Genomic DNA, 20263 nt, shown 5'->3' on the forward strand with positions numbered 1-20263 from the left:
CCGCTTCACTTGTGATGACCAAAAATGTTACCGGATGTTGCAAGATATCCCCTGGGGGCACAAAATTGCTCCCTGTAGAGAACTAGTACTTTGGAATAGTGATTCCCATAGGCATGTGATGGACCAGCTCATCAAAAGCACTTTGTTGTTGTTGTTTTCTTTTATATATACAGCTTCCAGGGTGAGATCCTTGAGTAGCAGTCTGTGGACAGACTGAATGAATATCCAAGCAAGAATTTGTTGGTTAAGTGGGAATGGCTGTTGGTTGGCTTAAATTTAAATATGTGTTGAGGCTGGGCACAGTGCAGTGGCTCACACCTGTAATCCCAGCACTTTAGGAGGCTGAGGCAGGTGGATCACCTGAGGTGAGGAGTTCAAGATTAGCCTGGCCAACATGGTGAAACCCTGTCTCAACTAAAAACACAAAAATTAGCCAGTATGGTGGTGCGCACCTGTAATCCCAGCTACTCAGGAGGCTGAGGCAGGAGAACTGCTTGAACCCGGGAGGTGGAGGTTTCAGTGAGCTGAGATCTTGCCACTGTACTTCAACCTGGGCGACAAGAGCAAAACACTGTCTAAAAAAAAAAAGCCCAATAAATGTGTATTGAGCTGCATATAAAGAGATTATCAATTAAAGAAGGTTTTAGAGACAAAGTATAAAATTTCACAGTTGTGATTTGATTAGTAGTGGTGTTTTTTTTTTCCCCCTTTTACTTACTGTGAGATATAGTTGTGTGTTTTTCAAAATTTGGAAATAACTACTAATAAAGTTCATAATTGTTTTAATCTAGGTTTTGAGAGATTACCTGAAGTTGGACTCAAAAGCAAGATTTACTACTAACTTTGAAATGTAATAAGGTGAGTTGGTGGATTAGTTCCAAAGTCACATTGTGGGGAGGAAATGTCACTCAAACTGTTATTCTTAGAAGACCTGCTGTTTGGCCAGGCGCAGTGGCTCATGCCTATAATCCCAGCACTTTGGGAGGCTGAGGCAGGCGGATCACCTGAGGTCAGGAGTTCGAGAACAGTCTGACCAACATGGTGAAACCCCGTCTCTGCTAAACATACAAAAATTAGCTGAGTGTGGTGGCACACTCCTGTAATCCCAGCTACTTGAGAGGCTGAGGCAGGAGAATCGCTAGAACTCGGGAGGTGGAGGTTGCAGTGAGCCGAGATTGCGCCATTGCACTCTAGCCTGGGGGACAGGGCGAGACTCCATCTCAGGGAAAAAAACCAAAAAAACAAAAAAACCCCCTGCTATTTATAGCAGAATTTTGATTTATCAGATGTCTGATATTTTCTGCCCACTGGCTTTTCCCTTTTTGAAATGGAAAAGGAAAATATGGGAAATGCTTGTGCAGTTTTAGTCATTGATTTCTGAACTCAGTCTTGTCATCTTTGCAGATGATATAGTTTGGATAATTTTCTGGCTACTTAAGAAGGTTTTCTGTTACATATTTATGTTTTCCCTCCATAGTGAATGCATTAAAAATCTTCTCTATATTTCTTGAAATTTGGTGAGAGCTTATACTTCAACCCATGGTCTAATAATCTTGTTAAGTCTAATGCATTGGTGTATAATTTGGGGTGCCAAGCTTTTCCTGAATAATTGAGAAATGATCAGATGATCTACCCTTTGACTGACGTATACTGATATTTGCGTTACTATTGCTCTTAGAGCGACTGTACTGGCTTACTCCTAGGTAGAATTCTAGTTCTATCCTAGGCCTACTCAAATAGTTTTGTGGACATTTCTTAAACATTTTCAACAGTTGCAAAAGGATATTCTTTCATTGAGAAAAACAACAGCTTAATGCAGATTAAGGAAGACACATTTTCTACAGCCCAAAAATACCATCATATGTTACATTCTGGGGTTGTGTAGGTTTCATTATCCTTAACCTTGATCTCAGCCAGATGCTGAAACAAAGACCTTGGAGTTTTTCTTATTTGTTGCTTTGTCAGAAGAAAATTTCCTAAGGAGTCAGCTCTTCTGGAGTGACTGCATCCTGTAACAGATGCTCAAGTTATCTGAGCATCTCCCTTCCATAAACCTTTGTGCAGAGCTTAGGGGATGGGTAATTGGAGCACTGCTTTTAAAGTGGCTGCTATTTGTGACCTTCCTTGATTTTCAGTAAGGGAAATTTGGGAATCATTATCTCTAAAAATGTTTTTAAAGTACATTAGGGCACTTTTCTGGGTTACATTTATTTAACCATTCCCAGCATCATTCTTCTTTAATAGAGGTAGACTCGAAGATTTTAGATAATCTGTAATTTTAGCCATTTGAAAATCCAGGCTTTTAATAGCAACACAACTGAAAAACTTGTCTTTGAAAACATAACATCTTTGGAACTGTCAAGACTTGCTTAATGGTGAAGCAAGCATCCTGGAGGAATGCTCTGTGAATGTAGCTCTGCTCTGGTACTTCGAGAGGGAAGAAAAATCAGTGCATATTATTGAGTCCCTGTGATTTTTACCTCAATCTTGGAAGCTGTTTTCTAGATATACTTTTCCCTCCAGAATAGCTGTATGTTATTGAAATGTGCACCTTCAATGCAATTCTCATATGTCTTAAATTTTTTTTTTTTTTTGAGATGGAATCTCGCTATGTCTCCCAGACTGGAGTGCAATGGCATGATCTCAGTTCACTGCAACCTCTACCTCCCAGGTTCAAGCGATTCTCCCACCTGAGCCTCCCAAATAGCTGGGATTATAGGCATGTGCCACCACACCCAACTAATTTTTTTTTTTTTGAAATGGAGTCTCGCTCTGTCGCCCAGACTGGAGTGCAGTGGCGCTATCTCTGCTCACTGCAAGCTCTGCCTCTGGATTCATGCCATTCTCCTGCCTCAGCCTCCCGAGTAGCTGAGACTACAGGCACCCGCCACCACGCCCGGCTAATTTTTTGTATTTTTTAGTAGAGACGGGGTTTCACCGTGTTAGCCAGGATGGTCTTGATCTCCTGACCTTGTGATCCGCCCTCCTCGGCCTCCCAAAGTGCAGGGATTACAGGCGTGAGCCACCGCACCCAGCCAATTTTTGTATTTTTAGTAGAGATGAGGTTTTGCCATGTTGGCCAGGCTGGTCTTGAACTCCTGACCTCAGATGATCGGCCTGTCTCGGCCTCCCAAAGTGCTGGGATTACAGGCGTGAGCCGCCGTGCCTGTATGTATTAATGATATTTTAATAATAACTCTTGGTTGATAAACTTGAATATGACAGTTTTGAGCAGGCACTTTAAGTTCTATATACTACTGTGAGGTCAGGCACTTGTTTAGCTTCTGTGTCGTATAGTTACACCTTATATTTTGTTTTGTTTTTTTTTTAAATCTATAGTTTTATTAACACAAAAACANCTATGTCTCCCAGACTGGAGTGCAATGGCATGATCTCAGTTCACTGCAACCTCTACCTCCCAGGTTCAAGCGATTCTCCCACCTGAGCCTCCCAAATAGCTGGGATTATAGGCATGTGCCACCACACCCAACTAATTTTTTTTTTTTTGAAATGGAGTCTCGCTCTGTCGCCCAGACTGGAGTGCAGTGGCGCTATCTCTGCTCACTGCAAGCTCTGCCTCTGGATTCATGCCATTCTCCTGCCTCAGCCTCCCGAGTAGCTGAGACTACAGGCACCCGCCACCACGCCCGGCTAATTTTTTGTATTTTTTAGTAGAGACGGGGTTTCACCGTGTTAGCCAGGATGGTCTTGATCTCCTGACCTTGTGATCCGCCCTCCTCGGCCTCCCAAAGTGCAGGGATTACAGGCGTGAGCCACCGCACCCAGCCAATTTTGTATTTTAGTAGAGATGAGGTTTTGCCATGTTGGCCAGGCTGGTCTTGAACTCCTGACCTCAGATGATCGGCCTGTCTCGGCCTCCCAAAGTGCTGGGATTACAGGCGTGAGCCGCCGTGCCTGTATGTATTAATGATATTTTAATAATAACTCTTGGTTGATAAACTTGAATATGACAGTTTTGAGCAGGCACTTTAAGTTCTATATACTACTGTGAGGTCAGGCACTTGTTTAGCTTCTGTGTCGTATAGTTACACCTTATATTTTGTTTTGTTTTTTTTTTAAATCTATAGTTTTATTAACACAAAAACAGTGTGGTATGAAGTTTACATTTAAACGAAGTTTTCACAGAAATCTAACACATACCTAAAAAGATTTTACAATGTAACTGTAGATGCAAGTCCAGACAATATCAAGAACGATGGATCTCATGACTCAAGACAGAGCATTTTGGGTTTCAGTTACTTCTTAGGATTTCTTAAAAATGGTTTTTTTTTTTTTTTTGTGAATTTTAATACACCTTGTCTTTTGAATTGAGTTGCTTCGTTTGATAACTTGAGCCTATGGGCATTGAAATATCTTACTTTAATGGCAGTGATATCTGGTAATGCTGGTACAGTATCTCTAATAGGTCAGATGGGAGATTCTTTGGTTATACATCCATTCTTACTCAGGTCTCCTCAGGCAACACAGGAGGAGGCCATGATTCAACAGTTCTCCCAACCTGTTGGTGACATGACTCTTGGCCTTCTAAGTGTATACTTCCTTTCTAAGTGCTATTTCTCTACTTAAGGGATATCTAAAACAATTTCTGTACTCCAAAAGAAAGAAAAATCTACACACACATACACACACACATGCACGCGCATACACGCAACCTTGTATATATGTAGTTTTATGTGTACCTTATTAAATCCATCATTCTTTTCTTAATTATTTTTTGAGCAGTATTATTCTAGAATATAAACACTGAATTGAATAAGCATACTTTTTTCTTTTCCTTTAAACATTTTTAAAATACAGTTTTAAAAAATTAAATAGATATATGTTCTCACTGTGTTGCCCAGGCTGGTGTGGAACTCCTGACCTCAAGTGATCCTTCTCCCTTGGCCTCCCGAAGTGCTTGGAATAAAGGCATGAGCCACCGTGCCTGGCCTGCATGTAACTTTTGACTCCTCCAGAACTTAACTACTAATAGCTTACAGTTGACCAGAAGCCTTACCAATAACAAACAGTTGAATAACATGCATTTTGTATGTTATATATATTATATACTGTGTTCTTACAATAACATAAGCTAGAGAGAAGAAAATGTTATTAAGAAAATCCTAAGGAAGAGAAAATATATTTGCTATTCATTAATGGAAGTGGATCATCATAAAGGTCTTCATCCTCATTGTCTTTGCATTGGGTAAGCTGATGAGGAGGAGGGAAAGAAGAGGTTGGTCTTGTTGTCTCTAGTGGCAGAGGTGGAGAAGGAGGAAGGGGAGGCAGGCGAGGCAGGCACACTTGGTGTAACTGTTATTGAAAAAATCCACTTGTAAGTGGACATGCACAGTTCAAACCCATATTGTTGAAGGGTCAACAGTGCTAGACAGTTTGATTTTCTAAATGCTAACTGTAACGTAGTATAAAAATATTAAAAATGTATAGTAGCTAGGGAATGATTATAGAATCTTCCTTTCATCTTTGGCTGTTACTAGTTTGAATTGAGTTTGGCATGACCTAAGGTCACTTCAGAATTGTTTTGTTACGTGTTTTTTTTTATCCAAAGCCCATTTCTTTGTTGTTAAAGAAGAAAATGATATGAAATCCTTTGGCCTAACAAATATTTATATCAGCCATTAGAACAGTGATTTGACTCTTTCATATTTACTAATGCTATTGTACCCTTTTTCTCTTCAATAGGAACAACTTATTCTTACTCAGCTCTTATTTTTATGTTCTCCAGAACATAAGAGAGCAGCTGCCTATGCCAAATAGTTACCTCATTTAAACTCATTCTAGTGGAGCAAATGGTAAGAGGCATTTGAACTAAGTTGTCTTTGGAGGAGTGTGCCTTATTTCTTAATACCTGATTTTTTAGGGGGACCCAGATATGCATGGCTATGATCGTCTACAGTAGTATATTGTAATTTAATAATGGTACCATGTTGCCCACTTTCTTGACTGTCTAATAGATTTAAAATTTGCTAATAGTGGATTTGAACAAAAGTCTAAAAGAAGGAATCAGAAAATAAAGAAGAGAGAACATGAACTGTGTGGATGTAGGTGGAGGTCAGGGTGGGAATTGTGCAGAGCTCAGCTCCATCCCCTACTGCCCCTATATTTGCCTTAAAAAGTTGGGCGGCATGAACATTTTTGAAGACCTGGCTTCTGAGACAGCAGGTCACAGGGCAGAACTGGAGAAGAAGCTTGGGAGAAGCTTGCAATTGCCAGTTGATCATGAATCGCTAATGTTTCTCGAAGGGCTTAGGAAACAGTGATGGGGATTTTATTTTAAAACCTGGATTTTATTTTAAATGTTGTCAATCCCTAAGCATATTTTATATATAAAAGGAAGTTGTAAATGTCTTCACTAGTATTTAAGTGCCTTTCCCCAAAACCATGTATGGAAAATTAAGGCCATATGGTGGGTAAAGTCTTACATGTGGGGAAGTTCAGCATGCCACGTTCTGGAGCTTTTGGTGTTCCTGGGGGGAGGGCTTTATTGTACTTTTTGGAAAAGATTTTTAATAAGCAAGAGAATGTAGAGTTGAATGTCCTTGACTTGAAGGCCATTGCTACTCACATCTGCACAAAATGGGCCAAGGTCTTCAGTGAGTAGATGATAAGGGAAACACAGTGGTATGGGTGGGCAGCCCTTCTGTGTGATATCAGCCTCTCAGAGCAGGGGTGTTTCCTGAACCGTTGCTGTCTCAGCACATGACTAGCCTTGAGTTCTGCCTGTAATAGTTTCCTTAATTAAAACAGTCTGATTGGCACTCTGGATGAGCATTCAGTGGGTTAAATAGTGAATTCAGGTTGCTGAAGAGCTAATGGACTTTGTTTTCTTTCAGGGTTTTTTTTAAGTCTATCACTTAATTCAGTAACTGACCCTTGTCTGCTACCGACCAGTTTTTTTCCAGTCAACTGAAAAGTAAATGTTTTGAGAAATTGACTAGGTAACATTTGATGAATATCTGTCTTTGTGTAGGAACTTTCAGGGCTGCTCTGGCCTGAAATGAAGGCTTTTGGGCCAGGGGTGATGGCCCACACCTGTAATCCTGTAATTTGGAAGGCTCAAGAAGGATCTCTTGAGGCAAAGAGTTCAAAACTAACCTGGGCAACGTAGTAAGACCGCATATCTAGGGCAACGTAGTAAGACCGCATATCTAAAAAAAAAAATTAGCTGGACATGGCATGCCCCTGTAGTCCCAGCTACTTGGAAGGCTGAGGTGGGAGAATTGCTTGAGCTTGGGAAGTTGAGGGCGCAATGAGCCATGATCACACCACTGCACTCTAGCCTGGGTGACAAAGCGAGACCCTGTCTCAAAAAAAAAAACAAAACAAAAACCTTAAAGCTTTTGTAGTTACAGGGTAAGATACTCTCCTTCTGTTGACATCGTTTCTTCCCTGGATTTATTAGTGGAAAAGTTAATTAAGCAAATAATTATTTTATATCTATTATGTAGAGAGAACATTTTGCTTAGTATTAGCCATGATAGAAATATGAAAAAGAAATGCCCCCTTGTAATCAAGTTGTTTTTCTAGAGGAGAGTTAGACATAATTGAAAACTGTGATAATGAATGACCAAACACATTAAGGCCTTTTAGTAGAAATATAGGTAAATGCATTGAGGCATTTATAGAGGGAGGATTAAATCCATGAAGGTGGCATTATTTGAACAGGGCATTGAAAGGCCATCTGTCTGTCTGTCTGCCTATCTATCCATCTATTTATCTACTAAAGGAGTAACATTTGGTTTTTTAGGTAACCAAAGCAACTCATCTTTGCTGTGTAAAATCTTGGATGTTCTTAATGGCACACAGATCAAAGTAAAAATCACCTAATTCCCACCAGATCACTCAGTCTTCACCACCCAGAAGTAACTATCCCTGCTATCACTTTTATGTTTTATTTATGGAATTTTCCAAACATACACAGAAGTAGAGAGAAAAGTGCAGTGAGCCCCCATGTACTCATCATCTAGCTTCCACAGTCGTGGACAGGGACATTTTGCCATTCTGTTTTTCTCCTGCTTTTGTGTTTGTTGTTGTTGTTGTTGTTGGAGTTTCAGATATACTATTTAACTTATAAATACTTCAGTCATTTTTTGTTAACAGAGAAGCACTTAAAAAAATAGCTGCAATGTCATCACCATTAACAAACTTACTATGTATGCTAGTCATGGAAGCCCTAGTCCATGTTTTCTCCATTGTTTCAAAATTGTCAGTTGACAGTTGGTTTGTGGGAATCAGGATCCAAGCAGCCTTCACACATCACACGTGTCTCTTTTAAGTCTTTCTTAATCTGTGGCATTTTCCCTTCCCTCCCTTTTTTCATGTAATTTGTTGTGGAAGAAATGGGGTCATTTGTCCTGGGTCACTTTAATAGTTTTCTTTCATTTTTGTTCTTCTATGTGATCAAAGATACATTTTAAAAGCAAAATTAAGATCATATTGCGCATATTGTTTTGTGAGCTGCTTTTATACTTAACGATTGAGTAAGGACGTTTTCTATTATTTACTCTTCTTCAATTAGTTTTATTTTCTGTTAAATCTTATGGCATTATAATAACTACAATGAGAAAGATGCAGTTGATTATATTTAAAGTAAATCTGGCCAGGCATGATGGCTCACCCCAGTAACCCCAGTGCTTTGGGAGGCTGAGGCAGGAGGATTGCTTGAGGCCAGGGGTTTGAGACCATCCTGGGCAACATAGTGAGACCCCTATCTCTACAAAAACAAGAAAAAAAAAAAAAAGTGGGCAGGTATGGTGGTGTTTGCTTGTAGTCCCAGCTTCTTGGGAGCCTAAGGTGGGAGGATGGCTTGAGCCCAGGAGCTATAATCACAGTATGGTACTCCATCCTGGGTGACAGAAAGAGACCTTATCTCTTAAAAAAATTATAAAATAAAATAATAAAATAGGTAAAACTTACATTAGTGATATGTATTATAACAACAAATTGGTTATTTTTTTCCTCCTTGACTCCCTCCCTCCCTTTCTTCCTTTCTTTTTTACTCCAGTAGCTGTTATGGTTGGATATAATATTGGGGATGCAATTCCCTGGACTGAAAGTCTATTTTGTTTTTCCTGGGAAATGTAGAAGATGGTTGTGTAAAAGACAGCCTGGCTGATGGTTCCTTAACAGGGCTGAAAGTAGAAGGAGGTAAATGGTGCTCACGCAGGCCCTGATTTTCTGGAGATTTACCACAAGAAGGGGACCCTTATTATTATTATTACTGAACTTTATTAACATGTTAAGCTTACATTCTTATACAAACTAGGCTACTATAATCCCAGCACAGTGGGAAAGGATTCTTAGTCGTTAAAATGGAGCATGACTTTTTTATTTAGTGATGCTAACATTTTTCACAGTTGTATATGAGGACCTCTTTCAGTTATTGCCAAAGTTTTAGCCTGGGAAAGAGATTATGTGTGTCAGCTCATACCAATAATAATTATACCAGCTGAAGCTTCATGTGGCCATTTGAGTAGACAGAGTCCGCTTCATTTATGATGTTATAATTGTTCCTGTGGTAGTTTGTCTTCTTCCATTTGATTAGACTTTTTATTTGTTCTTGCTTTTTCCTTTTTAAAAAATGTGAAACAATACATATACCATCTTAAGCATTTTCACTGTACACTTCATTAGTATTAAATACATTCATAAGGTTGTCCAGCCGTCACCACCATCCATCTTCATAACTCTTTTCATTTCAGTAAAACTGAAATTCTGTACTCACTAAACAGTAACTCCCCGTTCCTACCACTGCCCGGGCCCTGATGTCCATCATTCTGCTTTCTGTCTCTATGATTTAGACTACTCGGAGCACTTCATATAAGTGAAATCATCATACATTAATTGCCTTTTTGGTGACTGGCTTATTTCACTTATCATGATGTCTGAAGATTCATCTGTTGTAGCATGTGTAAAAATTTCCTTCTTTATAAAGCGGAATAATATTCCATTTTATGTGTATACCACATTTAGCTTATCCATTCATTCATCGATGGACACTTGGGTGGCTTCTGCCTTTTAGCTATTGTGAAGAATGTTACTGTGAAAATGAGTGTACAAATATCTCTTTGAGACTCTGCTTTAAATTTTTTTGGTAAATATCCAGAAGTAGAATCGTTGGATCATATGGTAATTCTATTAAAAATTTTGAGGAACTGCCATAATCTTTTCTTTACAGTGGCTGTACCATTTTACATTCCTACCAACAGTGCGTAAAGATTCCAGTTTCTTCACATCCTTGCCAACACTTATTTTCTGTTTTTTTGATGGTTGCTATTGTAATGGGTATGAGTTGGCACCTCGTAATTTTGATTTGTATTTCCCTAATGCTTAGTGATGTCGAGCTTTTTTTTATGTGCTTATTGGCCATTTTAATATCTTCTTTGGAGAAATGTTTAGTCATGATCTTTGCCCATTTTCGAATCAAGTTGTTTGTTTTGTTGTTGAGTTACAGTTCTTTGTATAGTTGTGATGTTAATCCCTTGTCAGATATATGAATATGATTTGCAAATATTTTCTCCCATTCTGTGTGTTGCCTTTTTTAGTCTGTTGATAGTGTCTTTTGATGCACAAAATTTTAAAATTTTCATGAAGTCCAATTTGTCTATTTTTTTTGTTTTGTTATATATGCCTTTAATATCATATCTAAGAAAACATTGCCAAAGCCAGTGCTGTGAAGCTTCTACCTTATGTTTTCCTCTGAGAGCTTTATAGTTTTAGGTCTTACATTTAAGGTTTCGTTCATTTGAGTTAATTTTTGTGAGTATTCACCTAATTGTATTCTTTTGCAAACCCAGTTTTCCCAGCACCATTTGTTGAAAGGACTGTCTTTTCCCCATTGAATGGTCTTGGCGCGTTTGTCAAAAATCATTTCACCATATATGCAAAAAGCTTATTCTGGGCTCTGTATTCTATTCTGTTGGTCTCTAAGTCTGTCTTTATGCCAGTACCATATTGTTTTGATTACCATAGCTTTGTAGTAAGTTTTGAAATCAGAAGATATGAGTCCTCCTACTTTGTTCTTTTTCAGGATCATTGTGGCTATTTGGGTTCCCTAACATTTCATGTACATTTTATAATTGTTTTTCTTATGTATGCAAAAATATAATTGGAATTTTGATAGGGATTGTATTACATCTGTATGTTGTTTTGGGTAATATTACTATCTTAACAATATCAAGCCTTTCCTTGAACATGGAAAGTGTTTCTATTTATTTCTTTTAACTTCTTTCAGCAGTGTTTTGTAGTTTTCATTATACAAGTCTTTCACTTCCTTGTTTAATTCCTAGGTATTTTATTCTTTAGATGCGTTTTTGTAATGTCCTTTTCAGATTGTCCATTGATAAGTATATAGAAATGCAACTGATTTTTGTATGTAGACTTTGTCTCCTGCTATGTTGCTGAATTCATTTATTAGTTCTAACAGTTTTTTGTGGAATCTTTTGGGTTTTCCACATGTAAGATTTTATCACCTGTGAACAGAAGTAATTTTACTTCTTTTCCAGTTGGAATGCCTTTTATTTCTCTTTCTTGTCTAAATGCTCTGGTGGAACTTCCTGTACTAGGTTTAAATAGAAGTGATGAAAGCATGCATTCTTGCCTTGTTCCTGATGTTAGAAGAAAACTTTTATTTTAGTCTTTCATTATAGACATGATATTTGCAACTGGTTTTCATATATTGCTTTTATTTTATTGAGGTAGTTTCTATTCCTAGTTTATTGAATGTTTTTATCATGAAAGAGTGTTGCATTTTGTCAGATGCTTTTTCTGCATCAATTCAGATGGTCATGTGGGGTATTTCTTCTCTTCATTCTGTTAATGTGGTGTATGATCTTTGTATGTTGAGCCATCCTTGTATTCCAGTAATAGATCCCACTTGGTCATGGTGTATAATCCTTTTACTATGCTGCTGAATTCAGTTTGCCAATATTTTGTTGAGGATTTTTGCATTGATACTCATTTGAGATACTGGTCTCCAGTTTTCTTGCAGTATCTTCATCTGGTTTTGGTCTCAGGGTAATACTAGCATCAGAGAATGAGTTAAGAAGTATTCCCTGCTCTTCAATTTTGTGGAAATTTGAGAGGGATTGGTGTTAGTTCTTTATTTGTTTGGTAAAATTTACCAGTGAAGCCATTAGGTTCAGAACTTCTCTTTTTTGAGATTTTTTTTTTTATTACTGATTTAATCTCTGTACTAGTTATATGTCTTAGGTTTTCTATTTCTTCATGATTTAAAGTTGGTACATTTTGTATTTCTAGGAATATATTTTATCTAGGTTATCCAATTTTTTGGCATACAGTTCTTCATAATACACTCTTATAATCTTTTTTATTTCTGTAGAATCAGTAGTAATGTCCCCACTTTCATGGGGAAAGGATTCCCTATTTAATAAATGGTGCTGGGAACCTTGGCTAGCCATAAGTAGAAAGCTGAAACTGGATACTTTCCTTACTCCTTATATGAAAATCAATTCAAGATGGATTAGAGACTTAAATGTTAGACCTAAAACCATAAAAACCCTAGAAGAAAACCTAGGTAATACCATTCAGGACATAGGCATGGGCAAGGACTTCATGTCTAAAGCAACGGCAACAAAAGCCATAATTGACAAATGGGATCTAATTAAACTAAAGAGCTTTTGCACAGGAAAAGATATTACCATCGGAGTGAACAGGCAGCCTACAGAATGGGAGAAAATTTTTTGCATCTACTCATCTGACAGGGGCTAAGTATCCAGAACCCTACAAAGAACTGCAACACAGAGTTATGGGAGAAAAAGACAAAACAACCCCATCAAAAAGCTGGGCAGGAAGGGATGGATGAATAGACGTGTGGCTCAAAAGAAGACATGCAGATGCCAGGCCAACAGAACCATTGGAAAACAATGCTCGTCATCACTGGCCCATCAGAGAAATGCAAATCGAAAACCACAATGAGATACCATCTCCAGCACCAGTTAGATGGCAGATCAGTTTAAAAAGTCAGGAAACAACAGGTGCTGGAGAGCCATGTGGAGAAATAGGCCAGACACTGTTTACACTGTCGGTGCGCTTGCCTTAATACTAGTTCAACATTGTGGAAAGACGTATGGGCGATTCCTCAAGGATCTAGACTAGGAAGTCACACATGTATGACCCAGCCCATCCCATTACTGGTATGATACCCAAAGGATTTATAAATCATCTGAGCTATACAAGAGCACATGCACACCGTATGCTTCATTGCAGCAACTATTGCACAATAGCAGAAGACTTGGAACTCAACCCAAATGTGCATCAGTGACAGCACTGGATTAACGAAAATGTGGCAGCATATACACCACTCGGAATACCCTATACAGCATAAAAAAGGATGAGTTCGTGTCGCGTTTGTCAGGGACATGGGATGCCAGCTGAAAGCCCATCAGGTTCTCAGGCGACTATCGCTAAGATACAGAAAACCCAAACACCGCCATGTTCTCACTCAGTAGCGTGGGGAAGTGCGAACAATTGGATCATCTTGGACGCTCAGGAAGGGGAACACACATCGGGCCCTATTATGGGGAGGGGGGAGGGAGGAGGGATGGCATTGGGAGTTATTCTTGATGTAAATGACGAGTTGATGGGTGCTAACGAGTTGATGGGTGCAGCACACCAACATGGCACAAGTATACATACATACGTAACAAACCTGCACATTGTGCACATGTACCCTAGAACTGAAAGAATAATAAGAAAAAAAGATTTTAGTAATTTGAATATTTCCTTTTTGTGTGTGTGAGTACATCTCAGTAAATATTTGTCAATTTTGTTGATACTTCCAAAGAATCAACTTTTGTTTCCTTAATTTTCTCTGTTGTTTTTCTTTTGTTTAGTTTATCTCTACTCTTTCTTTCTGTGAGCTTTGGGTTTGGTTTGTTCTTTTCCTAGTTCTTTAAGTTGTAAAGTTAGGTTTTTGATTTGAGATTTTTGTCTTTTAATGTAAACATTCGTAGCTGTGAATTTTCCTCTCAGCACTGCCTTTGCTGTGTCCCATAAGTCTTGGCATTTGTGCTTTCATTTTCGTTCATGTCTAAGTATTTTCGAATTTCCTCTGTGATTTCTCCTTTGATCTATTGGTTGTTTAAGAATATGTTGTTCAGTATCCTACAATTTTGTGCTTTGTGGAAATAGTTTTACTTCTCTTATTAATTTCTAACTTCATCCTGTTGTGATTGCAGAAGACATTTTATGTGGCATCTTTGAAAATTTGTTGACACTTAATTCGTGGCTTAGTATATGTCTTGTCCTGGAAAATATCCCATATGCATTTAAGAAGAATGTGTATGCAGTTGTTAGGTGGAGTGTTCTGTATATACCTGTTAGTTTAGTTGTTTTTTTGTGTTGTTTGAGTCCTCTCTTTCCTTATATCCAGTCCAGTTGTTCACCTATTATTGAGAATGGAGTATTGATGTCTCTAACTATTATTGTAGAATGGTTTATTTCTCTCTTTGGTTTATCAGATTTATTTTAGATACTTTGGTAGTCAGGTGAATACATTTTTATGATGGTTATATCTTCTTGCTATCTTGTATTTTTTGTTAATATATAATGTCCTTTTTTTGTCTAATGTAAACATTTTTGACCTAAAATCTATTTTGTCAGGTATTAGCGTAACCATCCTTGCTTTCTTTTGGTGACTATTTGCATGAAATAATCATTTTCTTTATTACTGCCCTTACAATCTGTTTGTGTCATTGGATCTAAAGTGAGCCTCTTGTAGATAGCATATAATTGGATCATGTTTTTTAATTTTAAAATTTTTAAACACATGTCCTTTGTCTATCAGAGGTTGTTTTTATCTGTTCTACCATTCTCTATCTTTTGATTAGAGAGTTTAATCCATTTACATTTAAAGTAATGACTGATAAGGAGGCACTTCTGTCATGTTGCTATTTGTTTTCTACATGCCTTGTAGCTTTTTGGTTCTTTATTTCTAGTGTTAACTGTCGACTTTTGTGTTTGATTTTTTTGTTTGTTTGTTTTAGTGAAACCTTAAAAAATTTTTTTTGTATGTATTCTGTAGATATTTTCTTTGTGGCCACCATAGGAATTACATTTAACATTCTAAAGTCATAATACCCTAATGTGAATTTTTTTTTTTCCCCACAGACAGAGTCTTACTCTGTTGCCTAGGCTGGAGTGCAAGTGGTGCGATCTTGGCTCTCTGCAACTTCCACCTCCCAGATTCAAGCGATTCTCCTGCCTCAGCCTCCTGAGTAGCTGGGATTACGGAGACGCACCACCACGCCCAGCTAATTTTTTTGTAATTTTAGTACAGATGGGGTTTCACCATGTTGTCCAGGCTGGTGTCAAAATGATCCACCTGCCCTGGCCTCCCAAAGTGCTGAGATTACAGGCGTGAGCCACTGCACCGGGCCTGAATTTATACCAGCTTAACTACATAAACTCTGTTCCTCTAATAGTTCAGGCACCACTCTTTTCACTGGTGATGTCACAGAATTACATCTTTATATGTTGTGGGCTCAAGAACATAAAGTAATAATGAACTAATAAGAGATTAGTGCATTCGTTTCTTAAACCATATAGAAAACAAAATGTGGAGTTACAACTTATAGTACTACCTTTTAGACTAAATTTTTTTTTAATTATTATACTTTAAGTTCCAGGGTACATGTGCACAACGTGCAGGTTTGTCTTAAATCACATAGAAAACAAAAAATGCTGTCACTGTTTTTACAATGATACTTTTATAATTGCTCATGCATTTACTTTTATTGAAATCTTGGTTTCTTTATATGGCTGGAAGTTACTCTTTAGTGTCCTTTTATTTTTACCATGCAGGACTTGTTTTATCATTTCTTGCAAGATGGGTCTAATGGTAGTGAGCTTTCTCAGCTTTTTTTTATCTGAGAATATCTTCATTTCGCACCCACTTTTGAAGGACAGTTTTGCCAGAGTAACATTCTGGTTGATAGGTTTGTTTGTTTGTTTTGCACTTTGAATATATCTTCCTACTGCCTTTTGGCCTCCAAAAGTTTCTGATGAGAAACCTGCTAATAATCTTAGGAGGATCCTTTGTATGTGATGAGTTACTTTTCTCCTGCTGCTTTCAAGATTCTATCTTTGTCTTTAGAAAGATATTATAATGTTTATCAATGGGGGTCTCTGAGTTCTCTTGTCTCCTTTTGGAACTCTCACAATGCATGTGCTGCTTAGCTTGATGGTGTTCCATAGGTCCCCTGGCTCTGCTCACTTTTCTACAGTCTTCTTCCTGTTTCTCAGGCTTGATCATTTTCATTGTCCTATCTTCAGGTTCACTGATTCTTTCTTCTGCATCCTCAAATCTGCCTTCGATTCCCTCAGTGGATTTTTCATTTCTATTATTGTGCATTTCAACTTCAAAATTTTTTTTCTGGATTTTGCATTTCTTTATGAATATTTTCATTTTGCTTATGATTTTTTTTTAACTTTCTCCACATCTTCCTTTAGTTCTTTATCTTTAACATGGTTGTTTTTGTCTAGTAGATCTGCTAGCAAGTATTTTTCAGGATCAGTTTTTAACTAATTTTTTCTTTTGAATGGGCAGTATTTTCCTGTTTGTGTTTCCTGTGATTTTGTTGTTGTTGAAAACCGGACTCTTTAGTTTTTTATTTTATTTATTTATTTTTTGGAGATGGAGTCTCACTCTGTTGCCCAGGCTGGAGTGCGGTGGTGCGATCTCGACTCACTGCAGCCTCCACTTCCCAGATTCAAGCGATTCTCCTGCCTCGGCCTCCCAAATAGTTGGGACTATAGGCACATGCCACTGTGCCTGCTAATTTTTGTATTTTTAGTTGTCATGGAGTTTCGCCATCTCGAACTCCTGACCTCAGGTAATTACCCCCACCTCAGCCTCCCAAAATGCTGGGATTACAGGCATGAGCAACTGTGCCTGGCTGAAAACTGGACATTTTCATCTCATAATGTGCCAACTCTGGAAATCAGATTCTCCCCCTTCCTTATGATTTGCTGTTTTGTTTTTTTCTTTTTTACTGGTTTTATTTTATTTTATTGTAGGCTGCCTCTGTGCTGAGGATCAATCTGTAAATTTAAGGTCTTTTCAGATGTTTTCTGAGTCTGCACCTTTCCCTGGCCATGCATGGTCACGTTCTAATTTTCCCCATATATGTGGTTGCTTTTGAATGGCCTAGTCTTTAATATCTGGCCCTTAAAAGGGGTAAAGAGAAAATTGAACGGGGGTTGGGGAGAAGGGTTCTGGACTGTTAAATGCCCTGAAGTCCCTTTGGCCAAAAAGGAGGGGCTTACTGCACGAGAGCAGGTTCAACAACAGTGGCCTCTTTGCACTTTTGTGATCAGAAGCAGCAGTCAGCCATTAGAGCACAGATCCCTGATATTTAGAGGGCAGGGTCCTTTTTGCACATCCTGACTCTTGCCAGCTTTGTGCAAACTGCTCTAGGAAATGTGTGCACAGCTGCTTGCCGCAGGACTTGGGGTAGATGATGGGTAGCTGCAACTACGGTAGGAGCCAAAATTAAATGAAATGAACCTCAATGAACTGTTCAAGCCTTCCCCTGGAAGTTGCACGTTTTCCATAGATTCTACAGCTCCAAAGTAATTATTTTGGATAGACTCTGCCAGTGCATCTGTTGTCTGGGTGGGAAGACAGATTCCTGGTACTTTCTACTCTGTGATCGTCCCAGAACCCGCTCCTCAATTTCATTTTAATTTACTAATAGTTGCTGAGATACTATTTTTATTTCACCATATTACTTAATCCCAAGTCACATTTTTTCAAAATTAATTTTTTTAATGGAAGTAACAAATGAGTCCATTTATAAGGTTTGAGTGCCTGTTTACTCCCCACTTCCTTCGTCCTGGTTCTCTGGCTTGCTTTCCAGTGGTAAACAGTTTGTTGATTTGGTACTTTTATTTTTATTTGTAATATAAAAGCATTGTATTTTTGTATTTTAGGAACTTCACATAATTGCCATTGTATTTAATATCTGTAATTTTTTTTTTTTTCATTCAACAGCGTGCTTTGGATAGCTGTTCATGTTGGTTCATATAATCCCAGTTCATCCTTTTTAACTGTTGCCTAGTCATGGGGATTGATGTTTTTTTTTTTTTTTCTTTTCATTTTCCCATTGCTGAACTTCTTGGTTGTTTCTGATAGTTCCTGATGATAAACAAGGCTGCAGGCAACATCCTTGTCCTTGGCTCTGTATATGGGCATGTTTCTCTATGCAGTTGTCAGGTCATGGGATATTGTAATAGACACTCCCGAATTGTTTTATCTGAGTGGCTTCCAGCAGCAGAGGATAGCTTTTTTAATCCTATATGTTTATATGTGGAGAAATGGTACAGGGTAGGGGCTGTGTTTGAAGACCTGACGTGTTATTTACAAATAGATAGATCTCATTAGCTTATACTATTTGGCTTTGAAGTTTAAGGCTAGTTTTATTTATTGCACTGTATTTTGCTATCAGATGTGAATTTATTTAGAAATAAAGAATTCTGCTATTGAATAATTGCAGGTAAATTACTGTAATTACCACTGAGCTTTTGTGTAAAAGTAACACCTTGTTTTAGAATCTGTGCATTGGGGATAAAGCTAGGTGTGAGGGTTGTCTGAAGTGCTTCTGAAGTTTAGAAGACTTCTTCAGTTAACTGCTAATCTGTGTTCTAATGGCTAAGGGATGTGTTGTATATTCAGCATCACACCTACCTCATTATGGACACCGCAGGCAGAGGGAATACATAATTAAATGAGAGCTACTGCTGGGCAGAAATAGGCACACCACCTCCTCTAGTTTCCCTTAAAGGACTGTTGGTTTCAAAGTAAGCAGTGGTATTTATTCTTTTCCCTTTTTTTTTTTTTTGCATGGTTGTCTGGTATGATGGGGAATGTTTTTCTTCCTTTTGATCTTTTAAGAAAATAAAAAACTAATATTTTATCAGTAAATTATTTTCAGAAGCTTTGGTTTTTAAAGTTATTGGTCTTCGTATGCCACTTCTTTCTCCACAATAGTTAATGTCTATTCCATTTTATCTCCAGCTAGAGGTAGCTAGAGATCTCATCAGTATTCTGAGCCTCACTCTATTCATCTGACAAGTGGGGCTAATAAGCCAGGAGCCTAGCAGGGCTTTTGGGAGCATCAGGTTGACAGTGCAGTGCCTCATAGGAAACAAGCTGTGTGGGACCAGGGAAATCACTTAGTCCAGCCTTCTCCTGTAACAGATGAGAAAACTGAGGTTGAGTGTCACATAATGTGTAGCTTCTCTCCTTTCGTTTGTGCTTAACTAGACTCCGTTTCTTGAGAAACCACAGGGGCAGCTTTTGCACAGGGCATTTTCCTTGCTTGCAGTTTTTCTTTTCACCACCTGTCAAGTCACCTTTCCCTCCCTTTGAAACACATTCAAATTCATTTCCTCAGGGAGGCTTTTCTAGTTCATCCTTAAAGATGGGTATTATTTCAAATCCTGATCAACTCAGTTTTATCCTTCACTGTGGAAATGTGAAGGACCTGTTATTGATGTAAAGGTCCTGTGTAGATATACATACACACTTATATGATATTTTTTGTTATTTAGGGGAAAAAAACTTCTTTAGAACAAATTTGTTAGCAGCCCAGTGTTATTTGTGTATTTTGAAAGGGACAGTTTCAATTAGTGAGATAATTAAATGCATGATATGCTTTTAGCATATTAACTCCTGTTCACAGACCCTTGTTCTGCTTTTCATACAATCACCTTTCAAGCTAGTAGTCCAGCGCTAAGGATTATGTTAAATAAATTAGAAGAAAACCACCCGCTGCTAATTCATGTCTTTTCATATGGGTGAATATTCTTGTAACTTTCCCCTAGTGCTGCCATCTTTCTTCCACACTATGAAAAGTGGCAAATAAAGTAAAAATGTCCAGTAGCAGTGTGCACTCCTAAAGATAACTCACAGAAGTAGTTATATTTGGACTAACTAGTACATAAAAGATTACTTGAGGCTGGGTGTGGTGGCTCTTAGCTGTAGTATCAGCACTTGGGATGCTGAGGCAGGAGAATCGCGTAAGTCCAGGAGTTCGAGACCAGCCTGGGCAACATAGTGAGACCTAGTCTCTACAGAAAAATACAAAAATTACCTAGGTATGGTGGAGCATGCCTGTACTTCCAGCTACTTGGGAGACTGAGGTGGGAGGATTGCTTGAGCCTGGGAGGTCAAGGCTGTAGTGAGCTGTGATTGCACCACTGTACTCCAGTCTGGGCAATG

General features: G+C 38.2%; 1 protein-coding gene across 9 annotated transcripts in view; it reads left to right on the top strand.

Annotated features, from left to right (window-relative positions):
• Positions 1-20263, top strand: part of SIPA1L1 (signal induced proliferation associated 1 like 1) — a 420357-nt gene that overhangs the window by 92014 nt on the left and 308080 nt on the right. For all 9 annotated transcript variants that reach the window (XM_017882761.1, XM_017882759.1, XM_017882760.1 and 6 more), the window contains one exon: positions 792-858. The gene's annotated coding sequence lies outside the window, so the exon portion shown is untranslated. The remainder of the gene's footprint in view (positions 1-791; positions 859-20263) is intronic.

This window comes from Rhinopithecus bieti, unplaced genomic scaffold (assembly GCF_001698545.2).
Source record: "Rhinopithecus bieti isolate Rb0 unplaced genomic scaffold, ASM169854v2 scaffold_13259, whole genome shotgun sequence".
NCBI lineage: Eukaryota > Metazoa > Chordata > Mammalia > Primates > Cercopithecidae > Rhinopithecus > Rhinopithecus bieti.